At 40.2% G+C, this 25,986-nt stretch overlaps 1 non-coding gene across 1 annotated transcript; it reads right to left on the bottom strand.

The window, feature by feature from the left end:
- Positions 1-5,501: 5,501 nt before the first annotated feature.
- On the bottom strand, positions 5,502-5,608 carry LOC138419898 (U6 spliceosomal RNA). The gene has a single exon (XR_011249147.1). It is a non-coding gene; the product is annotated as a U6 spliceosomal RNA (small nuclear RNA).
- Positions 5,609-25,986: the final 20,378 nt, after the last annotated feature.

The raw sequence follows: 25,986 nt of genomic DNA, 5'->3' as shown, positions 1-25,986 counted from the left end.
TCATAGGTAAATTTTGAGAAACTTAAGAAAGTAATAACTAATAATACACAAATTCTCACAGAGCATAGGGAAAGAGGAGACTTTCCTATTTTAATTAATGAACCTTCCTGATCATGAAACTTTACAAATGCAGTAAAGTAAGGACAACTACTGTCTAGTAATTCATATGAGTATAGATGTACAAATCCTCAACTAAATATCTGCAAATGAAACCAAGTCACGTGTAAAGAAAGTATATTATGTGTAGATGAATTCTATGTTCTGCATGCATTTTGAGTTAAATTTCCAAAAGCCACATAATTTCTTACATTAATAGAACTGAAAGAACATACTACCATATAAGCAGATACATTGAATATGTTTAATAAAAGTCAGTACTCAATCCTAAGAAAGACTCTTGCTAAGCTAGGAATAAAAGGAAACTTTCACTGTGGTAAAATAATTACAAAAGAACTGCAACAAAAATTACTCTTAAAAGTACAACAAAAATTGTTCTTAAAAGTTTTATTCTTGGGATTGAGAGATGGAAGTCCACTGTCAACTCTATACAACATATGACTGGTACCCAGCCGGTTAAGTAAGATCAGAAAATGTATCAAGGACTTCCCTGGTGGTCCACTGGTTAGGACTCTGTGCTTTCACTGCAGGGACATGGACTCCATCCCTGGTCGGAGAGCTAAGATTGCGTATGCTGCATGGCAGGGCCGAAAACAGTTTAAAATTTTTAAAATGTAAAAAAGAAAATGTATCAACTATTATTTATAGATGGCCGGATTTTGTTTGAGAAAAACCCCTAAATATCTACAAATATTAGACTAGATGAATTTAACAAGGTGCCTTTTACAAGGTCAATATTCCAAAAGCAATTTTTATAAGAGAAACAAAATTAAAGTAATAACTTTATCATAATTTCCAACATTAAATAACTATGAACAAATCTAATGTAAGATATGCAAGTTATCTACAAGATAATAAATGTATGAAGAGAAAAGCCATGTTTATGAATTGATTGAAAGGCTCAATATTATTGGAAATGGAAGTTCTCTCTGGATGGATTGTATAGTCAATGCATTTTCAAGGAAAATTCAGAAGATGTGTGTGTCTGAGAGAGAGAGCAAATTGACAGAGCAATTCTAAATGACATGTAGTGAAAGGCCAAAAAAATAGGGTATTTCTGAAGAATAAATTTGGAGGGAGATTTCCCTGGTGGTCCAGTGGCCAAGACTCTTGAGCTCCCAATGTAGGGGGCCTGGGTTCAATCCCTGGTCAGGAAACTTAGATCCCACATGCTGCAAATAAGACCCAGTGCAGCCAAACAAACAAACAATAAATAAAAATAAATATTAAAAAATAAGCTTGGAGGATTTACAAAATCGGATAGTAAAATGCTATTGAAATTATAATAATTAAGATGGTGTCATAATGCCACAAAAATAGAAAATAGAGCAACATAACAGAATAGTGTCCCAATACAGAGTGACATATATTCAGTCACTTGATTTATGGAAGACCTAAGACCAGCTCAATATAATTAAAGTGTTAGTTGCTCAATCCTATCTAACTTTGCAACCCCATGGACTGTAACTAGTCAGGCTCCTCTGTCCATGGAATTCTCCAGGCAAGAACACTAGAGTGGGTAGCCATTTCCCTGTCCAGGGGATCTTCCCGGAGGATTGAAACTGGTCTCCTGCATTGTACGCAGATTCTTTACTGTCCTAGCTACCAGGGAAGCCACCAGTTAAAAAAGGCAACGATCTGTGCTGACTAAGGTCCGTCTAGTCAAGGCTATGGTTTTTCCAGTGGTCATGTATGGATGTGAGAGTTGGACTGTGAAGAAAGCTGAGCGCCGAAGAATTGACGCTTTTGAACTGTGGTGTTGGAGAAGACTCTTGAGAGTCCCTTGGACTGCAAGGAGATCCAACCTGTCCATTCTGAAAGGGATCAGCCCTGGGATTCTTTGGAAGGAATGATGCTAAAGCTGAAACTCCAGTACTTTGGCCACCTCATGCGAAGAGTTGACTCATTGGAAAAGACTCTGATGCTGGGAGGGATTGGGGGCAGGAGGAGAAGGGGACGACAGAGGATGAGATGGCTGGATGGCATCACTGACTCGACGGACGTGAGTCTGAGTGAACTCCGGGAGATGGTGATGGACAGGGAGGCCTGGCGTGCTGCGATTCATGGGGTCGCAAAGAGTCGGACACAACTGAGCGGCTGAACTGAACTGAACTGTATAAAGTATGTTCTTTTAATTACTGTAGGAAAGTAAAATATTAGAAAAAATAGAGCAAAGTGAACCAAATAAAAGCAGTAGGATGGAATCCATACACTTGATTTCTCTGTGCTGAAAACTTCATCAGGCACAGACATCTGTCTGGCTACCCCAGCTACATCACTGCAACACAACTCAATGATACATCACTTAGGAAAATTTCCCTCATCACATTTCCTGTTTTGTTTTTCCCTCCAAAGTTACTCTTCCTTGTGAACAACATTTGTCTCTGCTTCACAGTGTTTATCAAAGTTACAGCTTTATTATGGTTTATCTGTGGTTCTAATCCCTACCCTTTCCCACTGGTGTGTGGAAGGAAGTGCAGATGGCACTATAGTTAATAATACAGAATTACATATTTGAAAGTTGCTAAGAGAGTAAATATCTTTAATTTTTGAAAGTAAATCTTAAATGTTCTCATCATAAGAAAAATTTTCACAACTATATATGGTGATGATATTAATGACTTATTTTAGTGATTTTAATTAGCCATGAAAATAAGCTTTTTATTTAAAAAGTCATGAAATTAAAAGATGCTTGCCCTGGAGAAGGCAATGGCAACCCACTCCAGTATTCTTGCCTGGAAAATCCCGTGGACAGAGGAGCCTGGTGGAAAAAAAAAAAAAAAAAAAGATGCTTGCCCCTTGGAAGAAAAGCTATGACCAACCTAGACAGCATATTAAAAAACAGAGACATTACTTTGCCAATAAAGGTCCATCTAGTCAAGGCTATGGTTTTTCCAGTAGCCACATATGGATTTGAGAGTTGGACCATAAAAAAAGCTGAGCGTCAAATAATTGATGCTTTTGAACTGTGGTGTTGGAGAAGACTCTTGGAGAGTCCCTTGGACTGCAAGGAGATCCAACCAATCCTAAAGGAAATCAATTCTGAATATTCATTGGAAGGACTGATGGTGAAGCTGAAGCTTCAATACTTCGGCCACTTGATGTGAACTGACTTATTGAAAAGACCCTGATGCTGGGAAATGTTGAAGGCAGGAGGAGAAGGGGATGACAGAGGATGAGATGGTTGGATGGCATCACTGACTTGATGGACCTGAGTTTGAGCAAACTCTTGGAGTTGGTGATGGACAGAGAAGTCTGGCGTCCTATAGTCTACGGGTTGCAGAGTAGGACACAGCTGAGCAACTGAACTGAACTGATTTTAGTGATTATTTCACAATATTATAAATATCAAATCATTATATTGTACATCTGAAAATTTGTTTGCTGTTTTGCTTGGTTTTTTTTTTTTTTTTTCCTCACTGCGGGGCCCTTGGAAGTAAAAGCATGGAGTCCTAACCACTGAACTTCCAGGGAATTCCCCATTTGAAACTAATATAATGTCATATATCAGTTAGACCTCACTAAAAAATGATTAAGTCTGTCTTGTATATAATTTGCCTATTTTTGTGTCCTTTTCAATTTTCTATATGGTTAGTAATTCGAGGATTCATATATACATATGTTTTTTTCAATTTTATACCATAAAACAAAAGGGCTTGGTGGGAGTATGATAGGCACACAGAAGACAAATTGTTTTCTGTTGCGTATCTGCATGCTAAGCCGTTTTGTCTCCAACCTTTTTTGACCCCGTAGATTGTAGCCCGATAGGCTCCTCTGTCCATGGGATTTTCCAGGTGAGAATAATGGAAAGGGTTGCCATTTTCTCCTCCAGGGCACCTTCCCCACCCAGGGATCACGTCTCTTAATCTCCTGCACTGGCAGGCAGATTTTTTGCCACTAATGCCACCTGGGAAGCCGTGGTTTCAGTTAGTTGATGACATTTCACATTTGGTGTTAACCCCATCAAGCAGTCTGATCAGATCAACTGCCTTGATCTTATCAATAAAAAAGCAAAGATAAATCCAGGAGGACCCCATAGGAGAAAATTTAATACCTACTTTCCTTTTCTTAATGCATGTATTACGTACTGGCAGGTGGCCCTATATAATGCTAAACTTCTAAGGACACCCCGTTTTAGCATTCTTTTCCCCCAGGGAAAAATCTCAAGTCCTTCCCAGCAGCACAGGGCCTAGCTGGAGCATGTATAATTGATATATGACATTATATTAGTTTCAAATGGGGAATTCCCTGAAAGTTCAGCGGTTAGGACTCCATGCTTTTACTTCCAAGGGCCCCGCATGCATCTGACCCCCACTTGGATATGACCCTCCATATCCAAGTACACTGGCCTTTTATTATTTTTATGTAGATCCCATGGTTTCTCCATCTGGGCCTCCCCACAAGTTCTTTCACGACAACCCCAGGCACACACGGACCATCTGGTCACACTTGCAGACATGCACTCAACCCCACAGGGACACTGCGGGGCATTGAGGCTAAGACCTTGGAATCTGGGACTTCTCTGGCGGTCCAGTTAAGAATCTGCCTTGCAATGAAGGGGACACAGGATCAATCCCTGCTCCGGGAAGTAAGATCCTGCATGCAACAAAGTGTGCCTGAGCGGGGAAGGGAAGACAAGGAAGAAAGAAGTGCCTTCAGTCAGGCTAGGTCTTTGAACAGAGTTCATAACATCAAACTCTCTGGGGCCAGAGAAGTTGTCAAAAAAAAAAAAAAAAAATGCTCTAAGCTTGGAAAAAGGGCTTCCCGTGTGGCTCAAAGAATCTGCTGGCCAATGCAGGAGCTACAGGAAATGCAGGTCCCATCCCTGGGTGAGGAAGATCCCCTGGAGGAGGAAATGGCAACCCACTCCAGTATTCTTGCCTGGAAAATCCCACGGTCAGGAGAACCTGGCTACAGTCCATGGGGTCACAAAGAGTTGTACACGACTGAGTGCCTGTACCTGAAAGCCTGGAAAAGCCGGTACCTGTGAATTTTCCCCACATATGAATGCACTGAGCTTTGGCTCGAGTACCAAGTTTAAAGTTTTCCCTTTGTCCAGGACACTCACCTCCTCCAGAAGACTGAACCTCAAGCTGGGTGATCCTGGGCTGACAGCTGAGGGCTCTTCACGGTGTGACTTGCTCTCTGAATTGGGCTCATCTGGTCTGCCCTCCCAAAGCTCCTCCCTTTTATAGGGCCTGGGACAGTAATGCATTCAAAGACATGATTGGATAAAACGTGCCTGTTGATGCAATCTGGGCAATTTTCATCCAGCTCCAGCTTTCTGTAGTTAAACCAACTATATTTCTGCAGTGAAGTGTAACAACACGCAGACTAATTGGAGGCATAAAGCTTAGTCTCATGTTCTGATCAAGTTTTCCTTTTTTAATATAGAATATTTCATAAATATGCCTGTAGTCCTTACTCAGGGGCCATGCTAACCATCTCTGTATCATTCCAATTTTAGTACCTGTGTTGCCTCAGTGAGTACTGATCAGGTTTTGTTTTAAGTGAGTGTAATAGAAACTTAAAAAAAAAATGCATTTATTTATTTTTGGCTGTGCTGGGTCTTTATTGGATGCCCTGGCTTCTCATTGTGATGGCTTCTCCTGTGCTCCACAGACCACAGTACTTGCAGGACATGGGCTTAGTTGCTCCATGGCACATGGGATCTTCCCGGACCAGGGAGCAAACTGGTGTCTCCAGCATTGGCAGGTGCACTACCCACGGTACCACCAGGGAAACCCCTTTGGTACCACTTGCTAATTTTCCAGAGCTTGTGGATCACGAGCAAGCCAGAGAACAAGGTTAATATTCTTTCCTCCTGTGCTAGTCTGGGGCTTGTGGGTCAGAAGGTTGTCCCAGGACCCAACAGGAGAGGTTCCTAGTCCAGCAAAGTTGCAGGGGCTGAAACTAAGATCATTTCAGTGGGAAGAGAGAGAGTGTTGATTATTTTACATTGACAAAGTACATCATTTAAGAGACTAAATGTGAGGACTGAGTGTGAAGTTGGAGTTTTAATGTTCTAAGGCTCCTGGTTTAAAAATTGGCTGTTGGCAGGGTCGTGTACTGAGTAGGAAGAAAGGGCTCCCCCAGATGCTTCAACCAAGAGTTCTCGTGCTGCAACTAAAGAGCCCATGTACCTCAGTGAAGACTGGAGATCTCATGTGACATGACCAAGACCTGATCAGCCAAATAAATAGCCTTAAAAAAAGAAAGAAAAGAAAGGCAACAGGAGGAGATTCTTTGGAATGCCCCACCTCCATTTCCCAACTCATGTGGCGTGAGTGACCACCCCATGTAAGATGAGGGAGAGTAAGAGTATGGAAAACAAAACGAAAGGATTGTATTTGACAAGAAAGGGACCAGTGCAGCAGCCTGGTCATTATCTGTTCTCTTCTTTCAGTTGGATCCAGGATCAAACTACTTTTCACCCTTCCACTGCCAGAACCCTCAGTCCTGTCACCTAAAATTCAATTAACAATCAAGAAGAAAGTGGAAACTTTTATTCAGGTGAAACTGAAGGTGATAACCCAGAAGACAGGCTTTCAGCATCTCTGAGAACTGTTGCACTTGATAGAAGTCGAAGGCACAGTCATATACGTTTTTGAGACAAATGACCGTACATCAAGGTGACATACAAACATTTTCCATAAACTTCACTGCTACAGGGTCCAGATCAGCACGTGTACAAGGCAAGCAACAAGTCCCTAAGACTCCTACAGAGTTGGGAAACGACGCTGACCCTTTAAGACAGGAGTCCCCAGGCTCCAGGATCTAATGCTTGGTGATCTGAGGCGGAGCTGATGTAATAATAATAGAAATAAAGTGCACAATAAATGTAATGTACTTGAATCATCTTGCAACCACCCCCTGTACCCCATTCCATGGAAAAATTCTTTTCCACTAAACTTGTCCCTGGTGGACTTCCCCGGTATTACAGTGGCTAAGACTGTGCTCCCTATGCAGGGGGCCCAGGTTCAGTCCTTGGCTGGAGAATTAAGATCCCATATGTTGTGCAACGTAGCCAAAAAAATTAAAAACAACAACAACTTGTCCCTGGTGCCAGAAAGGTTGTGGACGGATGTTTAAGAAAGAACTGTGGGGACTTCCCTGCTGGTCCAGTGACTGGGACTTTATGCTCCAAACGCAGGGGGGCCTGGGTTCAATTCCTGGTCAGGGAACTAGATCCCACATGCCACAACTAAAACTCAGCACAACCAAATAAATAAAAAAATATATATATTTTAAAAGAAGTTACATTGTGCAACTTCCTGGGCCATCTGGTGGTTAAGACACGGTGCCTCCACTGCAGAGGGCATGAGTTTGATCTCTGGTCAGGGATCTAAGATCCCATAGGCTGCATGGCCAAAGCAAAAAAAGATTACGTAGCTAGTGTCAGAAGAAAGAAAAAAAAATTATTTTTATGGTTCACCAGGAATTCCCTCCTATGAGGGAATCTGGTTAATGTATAACACAGATGCTCACAAAAAGGGGAGAGGCAAGGCCCAAACAAACACACAGAGAATTTTATGCGTAAGTTGCCTTGTCTTACCTTCAAATATAAATTTTATGTCATCAGCCCATCCTCTGTCTCTTGGCTTGCTGAAGTCAACTCCCGACTGGCCTCTCCTCTTTTTGCCAGGCTTCAGTCTATTCTTAAAGTGGCTACTAGAGGGAGCCTGTTCTTCAGTCCTCTTGTCCTGGTGCGGCTCCACCTGGACTTAGCAGAACTTCCCAAACTGGGAGGGAAAGGACCTGCCACCCCCATCCCACCCCACCCCTCCTTCCCATCTGCCTGAACACATTTTCTTCTTCTTCTTTTTTCTTCTTTAAAGGCTAAGTAATCTCAGATAATCATTGAGAAAGAGAATCAGAGCCATCGCTGACACCCACTCAGGGTAGGTTCGGCAACTTCTAGTAAATCTAGATGGGAAAACAATGGAAATAGTGACAGACTTCATTTTCTTGGTCTCCAAAACCACTGCAGATGGTGACTGCAACCATGAAATTAAAAGACGCTTGCTCCTTGGAAGAAAAGCTATAACCAACCTAGAGAGCATATTAAAAAGCAGAGACATCTCTTTGACGACAAAGGTCCATCTAGTCAAAGCTGTGGCATTTCCAGTAGTCATGCATGGATGTGAGTTGGACCATAAAGAAAGCTGGGCACAGAAGAATGGACGCTTTTGAACTGTGGTTTTGGAGAAGACTTTTGAGAGTCCCTTGGACTGCAAGAAGATCCAACCAGTCCATCCTAAAGGAAATCAGTCCTGAATATTCATTGGAAGGACTGATGCTGAGGCTGAAACTCCAATACTTCGGCCACCTGATGCAGAGCTGACTCATTTGAAGAGACCCTGATGCTGGGAAAGATTGAAGGTGGGAGGAGAAGGGGACAACAGAGGATGAGATGGGTGGATGGCATCACCGACTCAATGGACATGAGTTTGAGCAAGCTCGGGGAGTTGGTGATGGACAGGGAAGCCTGGTGTGCCGCAGTCCATGGGGTCGCAAAGAGTCAGACACGACTGAGCGACTGAACTGAACTGATTTATTTATTTATTTTTGGCTGTGCTGGGACTTCCGTTGCTGCCCAGGTGCTTTCTCTAGTCGCAGTGCGGGGATCCGGTGGGGCTTCTCATTCCGGTGGCTTCTCTCACTTCCTACTCACCGCAACGAAGAATAGCCCCAACTGGCCACAGCTAGAGAAAGCCTGCGCAGTAACAAAGACCCAGTGGAACCAAAAATATACATACGTTTTTAAAGCGTCTTTGTCTTCCAGAGATAGTCACTGGAGTATTTAGGGATGCAGTGGTGCAGCTTCTGGGATTAGCTTTCACAGGGGAAGGTTTGCAAGGGTGACAGGGTAGGATTATACATAAAATGAGTTTCTCTGTGAATGGGTTCTGTTGATGGTTGTGATGGATTCACACAGTTACTCCATCCTTTTCAATTTTTCAGATGTTTGGTAGATTCCATAACATTTAAAATATTTCAGTAATTACCAGATGTTGACTGTTTTCTCCTACGGTTTTATTCTTTTGTTCTCTAAAGCACCACCTATGACTTAAACAACTTTGCAAACTGTAAATCCACTTAAAACATTGAATCATTCCCTTTTTTTTATTGTTAATAGGTCTGTGCCATGTTCCGTGTTTTAAAAGCCAGTACTTTTATATATTAAATCTAATAGGTTTTAATTTTTGTGTCTATATACAAGCACATAAATATATGTATTTACCCTAATGACATGAAGTAGAGTTTTAGTTCTCTTTTTCCAATAGCGTTCATATTTTTTAAATTCATTTTCACTCAACCGTTAAATTCCTAATAGTTTGCATATGATACATCTAACTAATTTCCTACTTATGTCTCAGTATCTTCAGTTCTCTGTCTCTCTTGCCTTCACTACACACGCAAATACTTTGTGATATTTACTCTCGAATACAGAAGCCTGTTAGGCTACAGTCCATGGGGTTGCAAAGAGTTGGACATGACTGAGCGACTTCACTTTCACGTATTCAATATTACTGACTTTAATATATGATTCTCTACTAAATACATTGCATTTGAAATTTTAAAAAATATAGTAGAACTGTATCTCCCATTAAATACGATTTTATTTATTTGACTTCTTGTTTTTTTTGTCTGTGTCATGCAGCTTGTGGGGATATTAAGCTGGGGGTTCACCCAGCAACTGAACCTGGACCACTCCAGTGAAAGTGCTGGCTCCTAACCGCTGGACTGCCAGGGAATTCCTATTTGTCTTCTTTTTATCAGATGCTTAGAAATGTTAGCATTTACACTGTACAAATCATACCATTCTAGCTGATTGAATTTTTATTATATTCAAGTTTCCCACAAACGACTATATTTTATCTTTATTTAGATCTGCTTTGAAGTTCTTTGGTTTTTCCAATGTTTCCACGTATTTACTTAATTTTATGGTTGAACACATTTTCATGAGGTGTTTTTCCTCATATTTTCAAAGATAATATTCTCTCTAGAGAGAAAATCTGTATGTTTAAAAAATTTGCATTTGAGACTTCCCTAGTGATCCAGTAGTTAAAATTCCATGCTTCCACTGCAAGGGACATGGGTTTAATCCCAGGTTGAGGAACTAAGATCCATGTTATGGCCAAAACATTAAAAAAAAAAACAAACTTGCATTTGTGTATAGTCTAAACTCATTAATATGAATAGAAAATAATTTACTCTAGAATATATATACAACTGAATTATATACCAGTATTAAAACTGAATTCATGAATGCCCATAAATATATTCATGGTAATATTTTGTCTTTTCGATTGAGTATGCCAGACATTTAATGCTTAAGTTGTGGTTTCCAGCACTGCGATTAGCTTTCTACACAATTTTAAACTGCTACTGAAGATATAATCATAGCATACCAAAAAAAAAAGAAGAAAGGAAAAAATTACTATGTCTGAGTTTTTTTTAGAAAATATATATTGTACATTAGATTATTGCCTTAGTATACTGCACGATTATTCATTACCAAGAGCAGGAAGGGAGAGATCACATACTTCACCTATATCAAGGACATCATTTGCTTGCCTGCATATGGTTTCAGCTATAATTTTTGTAATTCTTAAAATTTAGACTCTTTCAAACAGCTGTGTGGACCTGATGACCTGGTTTTGCTGTTGTATGGTCGCTAAGTCATGTCTTTGTGACCCCATGGACTGCAGCACGCTAGGCTTCCCTGTCCTTCACCGTCTCCCGGAGTTTGTTCAAATTCATGTCCACTGAGCCGGTGATGTTATCAAAACTTCTCATCCTCTGTTGCCCCTTTTTCCTTCTGCCTTCAATCTTTCCCAGCATCAGGGTCTTTTCCAATGAGGGGACTCTTTGCATCAGGTGGCAACACAAGTTAAAAAATGGCCAGTGGTTGGAACCACAGCCACTCCGGTGGGTCTTAAGACTTTCCAGGTTATACACTTGCCTGCCTGGTTGACCGCACTGGTGTTCCCTGAGACTTCTTAAATACTTCACAAGCAAATTGTTCCCAAGCCGTTTCTGTAATTTTCAATAGAAAACATTATCATCAGTAGTAATTGCTTTCAGTGATTTGAACAATGCACAAATATTTTTTTCAAGATAATCTCAACTCCCTCTGAAAGTATTGCCACTGAAATGACAGGTGACAGGATAATCACTCCCCAATAAGGAGATGACATCACGGTATTCCAAACCTTTATCTTAGGTTCAGTTGCCCCTTTCCACACCTGCACAGACGCTGTCTGGGAACACACAGTCCTGACTGCCAATGGTATTTCATAAGGGTCTATATTTTAGGTAAGTGTCAGATTCACAAGATAATTATATTACAGATAATTCCGTTTAAAACACCAATATGCATCAAGTTCTCTCTCTCGTGTTTCCTGGGATTGGAACACAAATATACCTTTGTACACAGTGAAGACTGATGCTTCCTGCACACACTTGACGCATTCCTCCCCCTCCGCCCACTCCTCTGCTGTCTGCCGTCTCTCCTCTTTCCTCTCATTTTCAGCTTCTATGAAATCTTCCTCATGTTTCTTTGAGTAAAGGTGCTGAACCTCACAGCATTCACTCTAAAGACTTCGCACTGCAGGCAAGTGCCCAGCAGCTAGATAATGATGCTGATCTCGCAGCTCTGAGTGATGAGTTACCTTAGGCCTGAGTGAGAGGCTGGAACGCATGTTGGGTTTTGTTGTATCTTCTTGTTAGCCTGTGGTGCTAAACAGTGTCTTTAATAATATAATTCTACAATTTCAGTCATCAACGTGTTAACATTTATCTCTGTTTAGAAAACTGAAAGTCTTGTCATTCTCCTTTTAAGAAGATAAAATGTTTATTAAAAAAAACCAAATATGCTTAATTTTTGTGGGGTTTGGAAAAAAAAGAATAATCAAAGACTTCAATACCTGAAGATCATCATATTATCATGGTATATAATGTAACCAGGTGTTAAGTGCCTCGCTATTCACCTTCTCTGATTAACCTTTGCTCTGTCTAAATGTATGTTTATTGATTTTAAATGATAAACTAATCAAATAAAATTCTGACTAGAGAATTTGTTTGATGGTCGTTTTCAAATCCTTCTCCAGGAGAAGGGGAGTCACTTTATTTAGGGCCTCCTTTGTTACTCAAAACCTTGTAATTAAGGAAATACCATGATCCTTTACGGGCATGTATTGCTGAAGTTTTTAATAGCTGGAATGATTAAGAACCACAGCCAATTCCAGATTTATGGAATCCTGGTTTTTCTATGTAAACAAGTTTTTATTAACTGGCATGTTCTATCTTCTTATTTGTTTTTTAAAAATGTGTTTCTTTTTAACTGGAGGATAATTACTTCAAATATTGTGTTGATTTCTGGCATACAACAACATGAATCAGCCGTAAGTTCTTCCTACCCATGTTATATTCAATTTTTTGACGTCTCTTCCTAAAGATTCTCAAATCTTTGCCTTTCTCATGATTTACTTCACTGTCCTAATGTTATTACATATTTTTATTCCATTAGTTATAGCCAAATTTCCTCCTTTCAGTCTTAAATATTTTCTAAATGATAAAATTTTAATTGTAAAACTACAAATTTTATTATGAAAATTTTCGCAAGTCAAGATGTGCATAAATTTAAGGTGAATATTCAGTCTGACACCGCCTACCCTTCTCCCTTCCACCTTCTTACCTCAGATAAGTAGCCCTGCTTCACTTAGTGAATATTTATATTCAGTGGGGAAGATTTCTTTTAAACCACATCTGCTGACTTATGGCAGAGTGATTCATCTTCTGTATCTCTTATAAAACATACTAATCATGTCCAAGGGATGTGAATGGACATCAATAATGAGATGTGTTCATGTCCTACTCATCCCTCCACCTGGCCAGATTTTTTCATCACTAGAATTGTAGTTTGTTTACTGAGGCATGTCCTCACACTTTAATACAAAATGTTTTCTTTATTTCAGTTACTGAAATATGACTGAAATGTATTTTACACAGCATTTAATTCACTCAATCCTAAACTGCACATTTTGGAGACAAGATGAAAAAACAAATTTTATAAATATGTAGAATTTTATATTGATAAAATGTATAGAATTTTATGTGTTCAGCATGCTAAATGAATTTTTAAATTTAAATTTGTTCTTGCTTTGTATGCTTTGATACATTCCATCAGATGAAGATACAGGAAGGAACGTGGGAGAGGTCCAGGGAAAAAGAGCTTATTATACTCACAGGTCCTAGAGAGACAGTCACTGGTGGCAAGAGGAGGCCACAAATGGAGAGGTCACCCAGGGAGAGGGCACAACCAAATAGGTGGGGAGGAGGGGGGGGGGTTGGGCCTGTGGGCCGGTGCTTTTACTGGAGTTCAAGGGAGAGCACACAGCACAGGGTGAAAGACGGGATCTCACTGGAAGGTTTGAATGCTCTGCGGTCACAGGAGGGCAGGGCAAGAAGGGGCACTGGTGGCAGTGGCCAGCTTTCACACTGGTGCCCCTGGGCACTATGGTGGGGTGTTCACACCCTGTCTGTGGGAATGTTCAGGCAGCAGGAGAATATGGAGCTTTGAAATTTACAGCATAGAAAATAGTAAAATTTGTTTGCAATTTTCAAATTATACAGTTTAACATTTTTACAGTTTTTAAACTAAAAAATTTTAATATATTTTTTGCTGCACTGTCTAGCATCTGAGACATTTCCCAATGTCTGAGCCTGTCCTCCCTGTGCTGGAAGCTCAGACTCTTAACCCCTGGATCACCATGGAGGCCAAGTCCATTCTTTACAAACTTCAAACTTTAAATCATATTTGATTAGGTTTTTGATAGAAAAGATACATTATGTAATTCTTTATTAGAGGACATTAACCCTAAAATGAAATTCCAACACTCACATGGGTATGTGAAACATTCAATGTCCTTTTCAATATACTTTGGCTTATGAGAAAATGATAGTTTATAGTGTGTGATTTCTTTTCTAAAAATTGCTTATTCATATACAGTTCCCCGAAAAAGCACTGAGGTTATAATCACCTCTTGGTGTTCTATATATCTAAATGTTTTCATTTTATTTTTTTGCTTTAGGAATCATTCGGCACAAGATATTATAAAAGTGAAAAACTTCTAACTTTTATCAATATGAAGATGAAAAACTATTTCAATCCTCAGGTTCTGTACATGCTTAATAATGTTTTGCCCAGGCAACATCATGAGGATACAATGCAGCATTTTCCCCTAAGATATTAACGATTCCTTATATAAAGTTCTAGTATTTCTTTTTTTCCTCTAAGATTAATGTTGGAAATATAGCTCTAATGTCCTAATTAATTCTGCAAAGATTTTCATATTCTATGTTAAATAAGTAATTTCCCTAAATTAATTAATGAACTTTTATCATATATAAACTTCATAGGCTTAAGTTCAGTTTAGTTCAGTTCAGTCGCTCAGTTGTGTCTCCCTCTTTGGCCAAACTATTGACGTTTCAGCTTCAGCGTTAGTCCTTCCAATGAACACTCTGGACTGATCTCCTTTAGGAGGGACTGGTTGGATCTCCTTGCAGTCCAAGAGACTCTCAAGAGTCTTCTACAACACCAAAGTCAAAAGCATCAATTATTTGGTGCTCAGCTTTCTTCACAGTCCAACTCTCACATCCATACAGTTCAGTTCAGTCGCTGAGTCGTGTCCAACTCTTTGCGACCCCATGAATCGCAGCACTCCAGGTCTCCCTGTCTATCACGATCTCCCGGAGTTCACTCAGACTCAGGTCCATCGAGTCAGTGATACCATCCACCCATCTCATCCTCTGTCGTCCCCTTCTCCTCCTGCCCCCAATCCCTCCCAGCATCAGAGTCTTTTCCAATGAGTCAACTCTTCGCATGAGGTGGCCACAGTACTGGAGTTTCAGCTTTAGTATCATTACTTCCAAAGAAATCCCAGGGCTGATCTCCTTCAGAATGGACTGGTTGGATCTCCTTGCAGTCCAAGGGACTCTCAAGAGTCTTCTCCAACACCACAGTTCAAAAGCATCAATTCTTCGGCGCTCAGCCTTCATCACAGTCCAAAACTCACATCCATAAATGACCACAGGAAAAACCATATCCTTGACTAGACCGACCTTAGTCGGCAAAGTAATGTCTCTGCTTTTGAATATACTGTCTAGGTTGGTCATAATTTTTCTTCCAAGGAGTAAGCGTCTTTTAATTTCATGGCTGCAATCACCATCTGCAGTGATAAAGTCTGACACTGTTTCTACTGTTTCCCCACCTATTTCCCATGAAGTGATGGGACCGGATGCCATGATCTTCGTTTTCTGAATGTTGAGCTTTAAGCCAACTTTTTCGCTCTCCTCTTTCACTTTCATCAAGAGGCTTTTTAGCTCCTCTTCACTTTCTGCCATAAGGGTGGTGTCATCTGCATATCTGAGGTGATTGATATTTCTCCCAGCAATCCTGATTCCAGCTTGTGTTTCTTCCAGTCCAGCATTTCTCATGATGTACTCTGCATAGAAGTTAAATAAGCAGGGTGACAATATACAGCCTTGATGTACTCCTTTTCCTATTTGGAACCAGTCTGTTGTTCCATGTCCACTTCTAACTGTTGCTTCCTGGCCTGCATACAGATTTCTCAAGAGGTAGGTTAAGTGCTCTGGTATTCCCATCTCTTTCAGAATTTTCCACAGTTTATTGTGATCCACACAGTCAAAGGCTTTGGCATAATCAATAAAGCAGAAATAGAGGTTTTTCTGGAACTCTCTTGCTTTTTCCATGATCCAGCCGATGTTGGCAATTTGATCTCTGGTTCCTCTGCCTTTTCTAAAACCAGCTTGAACATCAGGGAGTTCGCGGTTCACGTATTGCTGAAGCCTGGCTTGGAGAATTTTGAGCATTACTTTCCTAGCCTGTGAGATGAGTGCAATTGTGCGATAGTTTGAGCATTCTTTGGCATTGCCTTTCTTTGGGATTGGAATGAAAACTGACCTTTTCCAGTCCTGTGGCCACTGCTGAGTTTTCCAAATGTGCTGGCATATTGAGTGCAGCACTTTCACAGCATCATCTTTCAGGATTTGAAACAGCGCAACTGGAATGCCATCACCTCCACTAGCTTTGTTCATAGAGATGCTTTCTAAGGCCCACTTGATTCACATTCCAAGATGTCTGGCTCTAGATTAATGATCACATCATCATGATTATCTGGGTCGTGAAGATCTTTTTTGTAAAGTTCTTCCATGTATTCTTGCCACCTCTTCTTAATATATTCTGCTTCTGTTAGGTCCATACCATTTCTGTCCTTTATCGAGCCCATCTTGGCATGAAATGTTCCCTTGGTATCTCTAATTTTCTTGAAGAGATCTCTAGCCTTTCCCATTCTGTTGTTTGCCTCTATTTCTTTGCATTGATTGCTGAAGAAGGCTTTCTTATCTCTTCTTGCTGTTCTTTGGAACTCTGCATTCAGATGCTTATATCTTTCCTTTTCTCCTTTGCTTTTCGCCTCTCTTCTTTTCACAGCTATTTGTAAGGCCTCCTCAGACAGCCATTTTGCTTTATTGCATTTCTTTTCCATGGGGATGGTCTTGATCCCTGTCTCCTGTACAATGTCACGAACCTCATTCCATAGTTCATCAGGCACTCTGTCTATCAGATCTAGGCCCTTAAATCTATTTCTCACTTCCACTGTAAAATCATAAGGGATTTGATTTAGGTCATACCTGAATGGTCTAGCGGTTTCCCCTACTTTCTTCAATTTAAGTCTGAATTTGGCAACAAGGAGTTCATGATCTGAGCCACAGTCAGCTCCCGGTCTTGTTTTTGTTGACTGTATAGAGCTTCTCCATCTTTGGCTGCAAAGAATATAATCAATCTGATTTCGCTGTTGACCATCTGGTGATGTCCATGTGTAGAGTCTTGTCTTGGGTTGTTTGAAGAGGGTGTTTGCTATGACCAGTGCATTTTCTTGGCAAAACTCTATTAGTCTTTGCCCTGCTTCATTCTGCATTCCAAGGCCAAATTTGCCTGTTACTCCAGGTGTTTCTTGACTTCCTACTTTTGCATTCCAGTCCCCTAGAATGAAAAGGACATCTTTTGGGGGTGTTAGTTCTAAAAGGTCTTGTAGGTCTTCATAAAACCGTTCAACTTCAGCTTCTTCAGCGTTACTGGTTGGGGCATAGACTTGGATTACCGTGATATTGAATGGTTTGCCTTGGAAACGAACGGAGATCATTCTGTCGTTTTTGAGATTGCATCCAAGTACTGCATTTCGGACTCTTTTGTTGACCATGATGGCTACTCCATTTCTTCTGAGGGATTTCTGCCCGCAGTAGTAGATATAATGGTCACCTGAGTTAAATTCACCCATTCCAGTCCATTTTAGTTCGCTGATTCCTAGAATGTCGACATTCACCCTTGCCTTGTTTGACCGCTTCCAATTTGCCTTGATTCATGGACCTGACATTCCAGGTTCCTATGCAATATTGCACTTTACAGCATCGGATCTTGCTTCAATCACCAGTCACATCCACAGCTGGGTATTGTTTTTGCTTTGGCTCCATCCCTTCATTCTTTCTGGAGTTATTTCTCCACTAATCTCCAGTAGCATATTGGGCACCTAATGACCTGGGGAGTTCCTCTTTCAGTATCCTATCATTTTGCCTTTTCATACTGTTCATGGGGTTCTCAAGGCAAGAATACTGAAGTGGTTTGCCATTCCCTTCTCCAGTGGACCACATTCTGTCAGACCTCTCCACCATGACCCGTCCGTCTTGGGTTGCCCCACAGGCACGGCTTGGTTTCATTGAGTTAGACAAGGGTGTTGTCTTAGTGTGATTAGATTGACTAGTTTTCTGTGAGTATGGTCTCAGTATGTCTGCCCTCTGATGCCCTCTTGCAACACCTACCATCTTGCTTGGGTTTCTCTTACCTTGGGCATGGGGTATCTCTTCACGGTTGCTCCAGCAAAGCACAGCCAGTGCTCCTTACCTTGGAAAAACCATAGCCTTGATGAGACAGACCTTTGTTGTCAAAGGAAAGTCTCTGCTTTTTAATATGCTGTCTAGGTTGTTCATAACTTTCCTTCCAAGGAGTAAGTATCTTTTAATTTCATGGCTGCAATCACCATCTGCGGTGATTTTGGAGCCCCCCAAATAAAGTCAGCCAGTTTCCACTGTTTCCCCATCTATCTGCCATGAAGTGATGGGACCAGATGCCATGATCTTAGTTTTCTGAATGTTGAGCTTTAAGCCAATTTTTCCACTCTCTCTTTCACTGTCATCATGAATGTCTTTAGTTCTTCTTCATTTCTGCCATAAGGGTGTTGTCATCTGCATATCTGAGGTTATTGATATTTAACTAATCTTGATTCCAGCTTGCGCTTCTTCCAGTCCAGCGTTTCTCTTGATGTACTCTGCATAAAAGTTAAATAAGCAGGGTGATAATATACAGCCTTGACGTACTCCTTTTCCTATTTGGAACAAGTTTGTTGTTCCATGTCCGGTTCTGTTTCTTCCTGGCCTGCATACAGATTTTTCAAGAGGCAGATCAGGTGGTCTGGTATTCCCATATCCTTCAGAATTTTCCACAGTTTATTGTGGTCCACACAGTCAAAGGCTTTGGCATAGTCAATAAAGCAGAAATAGATGTTTTTCTGGAACTCTCTTGCTTTTTTGATGATCCAGTGGATGTTGGCAATTTGATCTCTGGTTCCTCTGCCTTTTCTAAAACCAGAGCTTGAACATCTGGAAGTTCCCCATTCACATGTTGCTGAAGCCTAGCTTGGAGAATTTTGAGCATTACTTTACTAGCATGTGAGATGAGTGCAACTGTGTGGTAGTTTGAACATTCTTTGGCATTGTCTTTCTTTGTGATTGGAATGAAAACTGACCTTTTCCAGTCCTGTGGCCACTGCTGAGTTTTCCAAATGTGTTGGCATATTGAGTGCAGCACTTTCACACTTATCATAAAAATATTTTCAAATATAAACTTGCAAGCTCCATGCTCTATTTTGTTTTTGGCTTTTGCCAGTAGAAACCTGTAATTATTATTCTATTTTATACATAGTAAGGCAAGTTCATCTTGTTAAACTTTTTTTTTTAACAAAATCTGTGTTATTTTGATATTAGTATTCCATTTTCATTGGAATGTTATTCATACTTCTCAGTGTGAACTGAATTATTAACATTGGGAAAATAGCCATTCTGGACAACAATTTTCTCTGCTGTTACTTAAAATGAATCCTACGAGTTAAATATAGTTGTAGGTTTTCATTCAGTGTTTTCTGCACATCACTTAATTTTAATATTGTTTTTTAAAATTTCATTTATGTATTTTTGCTTATACATTTAAGGAGACTCTTGCTACAAAACGAAAAAAAATGGCTATCTTGATTTGTGACTATTCTAAATTATATTGCCAATTCTACTAACGATTCCATTATTTCTCAAGTGTAAAAGGATTTCAGTTCTTGATCATGGAAATGATCTCACAACTGTTATTCTAACCTTAATGAAATGAGCATGCCAGGAAGAATGCGACTCTATAACATGCTGTCCAGCATAGTGGACTTGTGTCTTCACTATTTCAAAATGTCCTCATATTTCATCATCCCATAATGAAACATCAGGGCAGCTGGAAGAATGAGTTGCCCTCTTGGGGAAGTCTCTCCCAACATGTTGTTGAATTTATTTTCTATTATTTAATTTGCATCTCTGTATATTTTCCCATGATGAATAATGTTTTTATGTCCATCCACAGGTCTTATCCAAAACAGTTCAATTTTATGTTCAGCACAAAGATTTCTTTCTGTGTTCAGCACCAATATTTCTTCCTGTGAAATGTAGTATGTACAGTTACTACAAGAGAAATGGTTGATATTTACCCTTTATTAGTTTTCTGAATAATGAGCTATTTCCTTAACGTCTTCCAACTTTAACTTTTGTAGTTATTTTATTACATTTATAGGCATTTGGTTTATATGAGTCCATGTTAGGGAGTTACTACGGTACGAAAATCATGCAGGAGCAGCTTCTTAGGGTGGAATCAGTGACATCAGTATTCTATTTACTTGCTTTCTGCCTATGATAAGTAGCTTCACAATTAACTGTTGGAAAGTTCCTGTCCTAAGTATGAAATAAACATTTCCCCCTCCCCTCAAAAATCTCTTTACTTATACTGGGACATATATTGAATCCATAAACTGGGTGCTAGAATTAGACATTGTTGTAGGATTGTCCAAAATTTTCAGATTTTTTCCAATGGAAAGTAAAATCAAATACATATTAGTTTAAAATCTAATAATACTTGTGTTGGTACTGTCTGCTGTGGTCACTTGTCAATTTTAACTTTATTCAAATTCTTTGGTTTTATATTTGCATTTATTCCATCTCCCATAATTACTCTTTCCCAATGATATTAACATATTTGATTCAAACTACCAATGCATTATAGTAAACTATACAGACAATACATAAGCTTTCTTTGTCACTAGTCTGGCCTTCATAGTTTCCTTTTAGGGATATACAGTCAAATTCTGTATTTTCAATTACTTGAAGTATTTCCTTTACATATAGAGACCACTAGTCAATATTTTTTTTTAAACTTGTGAATTTAATGTCTTTAAAACATTTCCTTTGCTCTAATATCTTTTAATAATTAGGTGAAATATGTACACTTCTACAAATGAAACACTCTAACCAGTTTGTTTTTTTTTCTTCAAAGTCTAGCTTGAGGACTTCCTTGGCCACCCTGTGGTTAGGAATCCACCTGTCAATGCAGGGGGCACAGGTTCAGTCCCTGGTGCAAGAAGATCCCAGTGTCATGGAACAACTAAGTCTGTGCATGGCCACTACTGAATCCCTCTTGCCAAGAGCCTGTGCTCCTCAACAAGAAAAGCCATGGCAATGAGAAGCCCCTGCACCGCACCACAATGAAGACTCAGCACAGCCAAAAATAAATAAATAAAAAGTTAATATTTTTAAAAAACATTTGGTGAATGAGGAAAAAAAAAAAGTCTAGCTTTAAATTCCTCCCCACCCTATATAAATATGTGTTCTGTGCCTGTATATTCATTTCTACACATATCTGGGAAAATTCCAGCCCATTCTACACAGAGTTTCGTACCCAGCTTTTCAATGCAAAATGCATCCAGGTCATAACTGTAGATAAGAGGGTACGGACCTCTTCACTCAATTTACACACGTACAAAACTCTGTTGCACAGATATGCCACACGGATAATGCTTTCACACAGATCACGTTTCCAAGTAGAACCAGATCATCACGAGTAAAGTCTGCACCCATAAGCACATGTGTGATGCTCATTTAAATTGCGAAAATATATGTTAGGCTTAACACTGGAGGATACTGGGCATGGAGGTGATGGTAACTTTTCTTTTTCTTTCTGGAACTAACCATTCCTCTTGTTAGTTATTAATAAAAATCAATGTCCCATGGATACCAATATGATGGCTTCCTCAAAGTGGGAAATGGGGATTATCTTAGTCACTCAGATGGGAGTGGGGATCCTTGGGAACTCATTTCTCCTTTGTCTTTATAACTTCACTTTGCTCACTGGATGCAAGGTGAGACTCACAGACTTGATTCTCAATCAGCTTGTCTTAGCCAACTCCTTGGTGCTTTTCTCCAGAGGGATCCCTCATATAATGGCAACTTTTGGATCCAGGAATTTCCTGAGCGAGGCTGGATGTAAATTTCTCTTCTATTTTCAAAGAGTGGCCAGAGGGATTTGCCTTAGCATGACCTCCCTCCTCAGTGCCTTCCAAGCCATTAGGCTTTGTCCCCATTTCTCTAGGTGGCTGGATCTCAGAACGAGATCATCAAAGTTTATTGGCTTCTGTGTCTTCCTTTCCTGGATCCTCCATCTTCTGGTAAATATTTCTATTATTCTGTACATGACTAGTCCAACACACAATGAAAGCTATAGTATAAAAGTAAATTATGGATACTGTTCCTCACTGGATGTAGCCAGAAATGTAAGGTTTGTATGTCCGGCCATATTCTTCACAATGGACTTTATATGTTTGAGTCTCATGGTCTGGGCTAGTGGCTCCATGGTTGTTTTCCTGCTCAGGCACAAGCAGCGAGTCCAACACATTCACAGCAACAGCCATTCTTCCAGAGCTTGTGCTGAGGTGAGAGCCACATCTACTATCTTGATCCTTGCGAGCTCCTTTTGCTCGTTGTACTCACTGTCTGCTCTTTTGTCCATTTGGATGAGTCTATTTGCTATTCCGGGCCAGTGGCTGGTAGACACCTCTATATTTTTGTCTTTGTGTTTCCCAACAGTCAGCCCCTTTGTGCTTATTTGCAGCGATACTCGTGTCACTCATAAGACAGTTTTGTCATCTTGGAGGTGAGGAAAACACTTTTTGCTAATTTGGCTGTGACCGTTTGACTCTATTCTCCATAGAAAACTCAATTTCTTTCCATCATTTGTTAATATTTAGTTTACTAAAAATTTTCAGACTGCTTTTCACAGTTTTTTTTCCCTGTAGTTTATCTTGAATCTCGTAGCACTATGATTGGAAATGATGCCCAATATGATTTCAATGTTCTTAAATTTACTGAGTATCACTTTGTGTCCCAGCATGTGGTCAATACTGGAAAATGTCCCATGTGCATCTGAGAAGGTGTATTTTGTTGCTTTTGGATAAAATGCTCAATAAATATCAACTAAGTACACCTCGTGTAAAGTGTCATTAAAAGCATATGTTTCCTTATTGAATTTCTGTCTGGATGATCTGCCCATTGATGAAAGTGGGGTGATAAACAACCCCCATTATTATTGGATTAGTGTCAAGTTCTCCCTTTATGGCTGTTCAGTTCAGTTCAGTCCAGCCGCTCAGTCGTGTCCGACTCTTTGTGACCCCATGAACTGCAGCACACCAGGCCTCCCTATCCATCACCAACTCCTGAAGTTTACCCAAACTCATGTCCATTGAGTTGGTGATGCCATCCAACCGTCTCATCCACTAGTATTCACCTTATATATTGAGGTTCCCCTATGTAGGGTGCACCTATATTTACAATTGTTATATATTCTTGAATTGAACCCTTAGTCACTATGTACTGCCCTGCTTTGTCTCTATACCAGTCTTTACTTTAAATTCTATTTTGTCTGGTATGAATATAGCTACTCCAGCTTCCCTTTAATTTTTATTTGTGTGGAATACTTTGTTCCATCCCATCACTTTCAGTCTATATGCATGTAGATCTGATGTGGGTCTCGTAGACAGCATACATATGGGTCTTGTTTCTGTATCCCTCCAACTAGTCTATGTGTTTTGGTTGGAACATTAAATCCCCTTACATTTAAGGTATTTATAAATATGTTATTTTTGCCAAAATTTTCAGATTATTCAAAAAGAGTATATTGTATGTAGATGGAAAGAATTATGTCCTAAATATTTATCTGTATAGGAGGTCTAATATTGTTGGTGAATATTTATAACATCAAACTAGCTGTGCTAGCTTCAACAACAGAAAAGTTCATGAAGCTTTGAAGTAGTTTAACAGGAAAATTGGGGGGGGGGAGTGTAATTTGGACAAAAATCTCTCACTTTGCAGTTTTTGGGGGGTATGCATTGGCTCTGCCAAAGCCTTTGACTGTGGATCACAATAAACTGTGGAAAATTCTGAAAGAGATGGGAATATCAGACCACCTGACCTGCCTCTTGAGAAATCTGTATGCAGGTCAGGAAGCAACAGTTAGAACTGGACATGGAACAACAGACTGGTTCCAAATAGGAAAAGGTGTACGTCAAGGCTGTATATTGTCACCATGCTTATTTAACTTATATGCAGAGTACATCATGAGAAACGCTGGGCTGGAAGAAACACAAGCTGGAATCAAGATTGCCGGGAGAAATATCAATCACCTCAGATATGCAGATGACACCACCCTTATGGCGGAAAGTGAAGAACTGAAAAGCCTCTTGATGAAAGTGAAAGAGGAAAGTGAAAAAGTTGGCTTAAAGCTCAACATTCAGAAAATGAAGATCCTGACATCTGGTCCTATCACTTCATGGCAAAGAGATGGGGAAACAGTGGAAACAGTGTCAGATTTTATTTTTGGAGGCTCCAAAATCACTGCAGATAGTGACTGCAGCCATGAAATTAAAAGACGCTTACTCCTTGGAAAGAAAGTTTTGACCAACCTAGATAGCATATTCAAAAGCAGAGACATTACTTTGCCAACAAAGGTCTTTCTAGTCAAGGCTATGGTTTTTCCAGTGGTCATGTATGGATGTGAGAGTTGGACTGTGAAGAAAGCTGAGCGCCAAAGAATTGATGCTTTTGAACTGTGGTGTTGGAGAAGACTCTTGAGAGTCCCTTGGACTGCAAGGAGATCCAACCAGTCCATTCTGAAAGAGATCAGCCCTGGGATTTCTTTGGAAGGAATGATGCTAAAGCTGAAACTCCAGTACTTTGGCCACCTCATGTGAAGAGTTGACTCATTGGAAAAGACTCTGATGCTGTGAGGGATTGGGGGCAGGAGGATAAGGGGAAGACAAAGGATGAGATGGCTGGATGGCATCACTGACTTGATGGACATGAGTCTGAATGAACTCCTGGAGATGGTGATGGACAGGGAGGCCTGGCGTGCTGCGATTCATGGGGTCGCAGAGTCGGACACAACTGAGCGACTCAACTGAACTGAACTGATATGTAGTGTTTAATTATATATAACAAGAAATTTGCCATTTTGATGCTTTTCAAGTATACAATTAAGTGGCAATAAATATATCTGCAATGTTTTGCATCTACCACCACTAGCTTGAAAAAAACATCAAGCCAAATGGAAAATACATACCCATAAAGCAATAGTTCCCCATCTCCCTCTTGATTCAGGCTTAGGAAATCTCTGATCTACTTTCAGTTGGTGCAAGCTTGTCTATTTTAGATATTCCTTATAAGCGGCATCGTACATATGCACATGGGACATTTTCCAGTATTGACCACATGCTGGGACACAAAGTGATACTCAGTAAATTTAAGAACATTGAAATCATATTGGGCATATTTCCTTTTATGTCTTGCTTTAATTGTTTAAGCTGTTTTCAAGGTTTACCATACTGCAGCATGTGTCAGAACTCCAGTGCTTTTTATTACTGAATGATATCCCAGAGCATGAATGTACCAGGTGTTAGAAATCCATTCATGTGTTAATGGACACTTCAGTTGTGTGCACATTTTGGCTGTCATAAATAACGCTGCTATGAACTCTGGTGCACAAGAATGTGTTTGGGTCTGGGTTTTCAGTTCTTTCAGATGTATCCCCAGCAATGGGGGCCCAGAGGAGAGGGTTCTTGTGGGAACATAACAGTACAGAAGAGAAATTTCAGCTCATCACTGGAGGAAAAAAAAAGAACATTGAGCACATTGGAGAGAGTAACAGAATTAGTTTGACTCTCCTGTCAACCCACCCCATAAGTACTACAACCAAGTTCCAAGAGAGGCCTTCTCAGTTGCAATTTCTCCTGTAGGGGAGAAGGAGAGTGTGTGAGGTAATGCCTGCTCCTGCAGCCTCTTGGAATGAGCTCAGTTCTCATTCCAAGTTGGCTCATGTCTCTCTCATCTTAATCAGAGTGTTAAATTGTGAGCTGCAAGGTTAAGCGGTAGGGAGTGTCTGGGAGAACAGCTCAGACAGAACATATAAAAAGGGACTCAAGGACATCCCTGGTGGTCCAGCGGTTAACACTGCACACTTCCAATGCAGGGTGCATGGGTCCAATCCTGGTCAGGGAACTAAGATCCCATGTGCCACGGGCAGCAAGGACAAACATTTTTCATTAAAAGCCGCTCAGATCCCCCTAAGCATGATTCAACTACCTGTTACATAAGATTTCT

This window comes from Ovis canadensis, chromosome 14, assembly GCF_042477335.2.
Source record: "Ovis canadensis isolate MfBH-ARS-UI-01 breed Bighorn chromosome 14, ARS-UI_OviCan_v2, whole genome shotgun sequence".
NCBI lineage: Eukaryota > Metazoa > Chordata > Mammalia > Artiodactyla > Bovidae > Ovis > Ovis canadensis.
The sequence above is the reverse complement of the archived record's forward strand: the minus strand, read 5'-3'. Positions and strand labels throughout refer to the sequence as shown.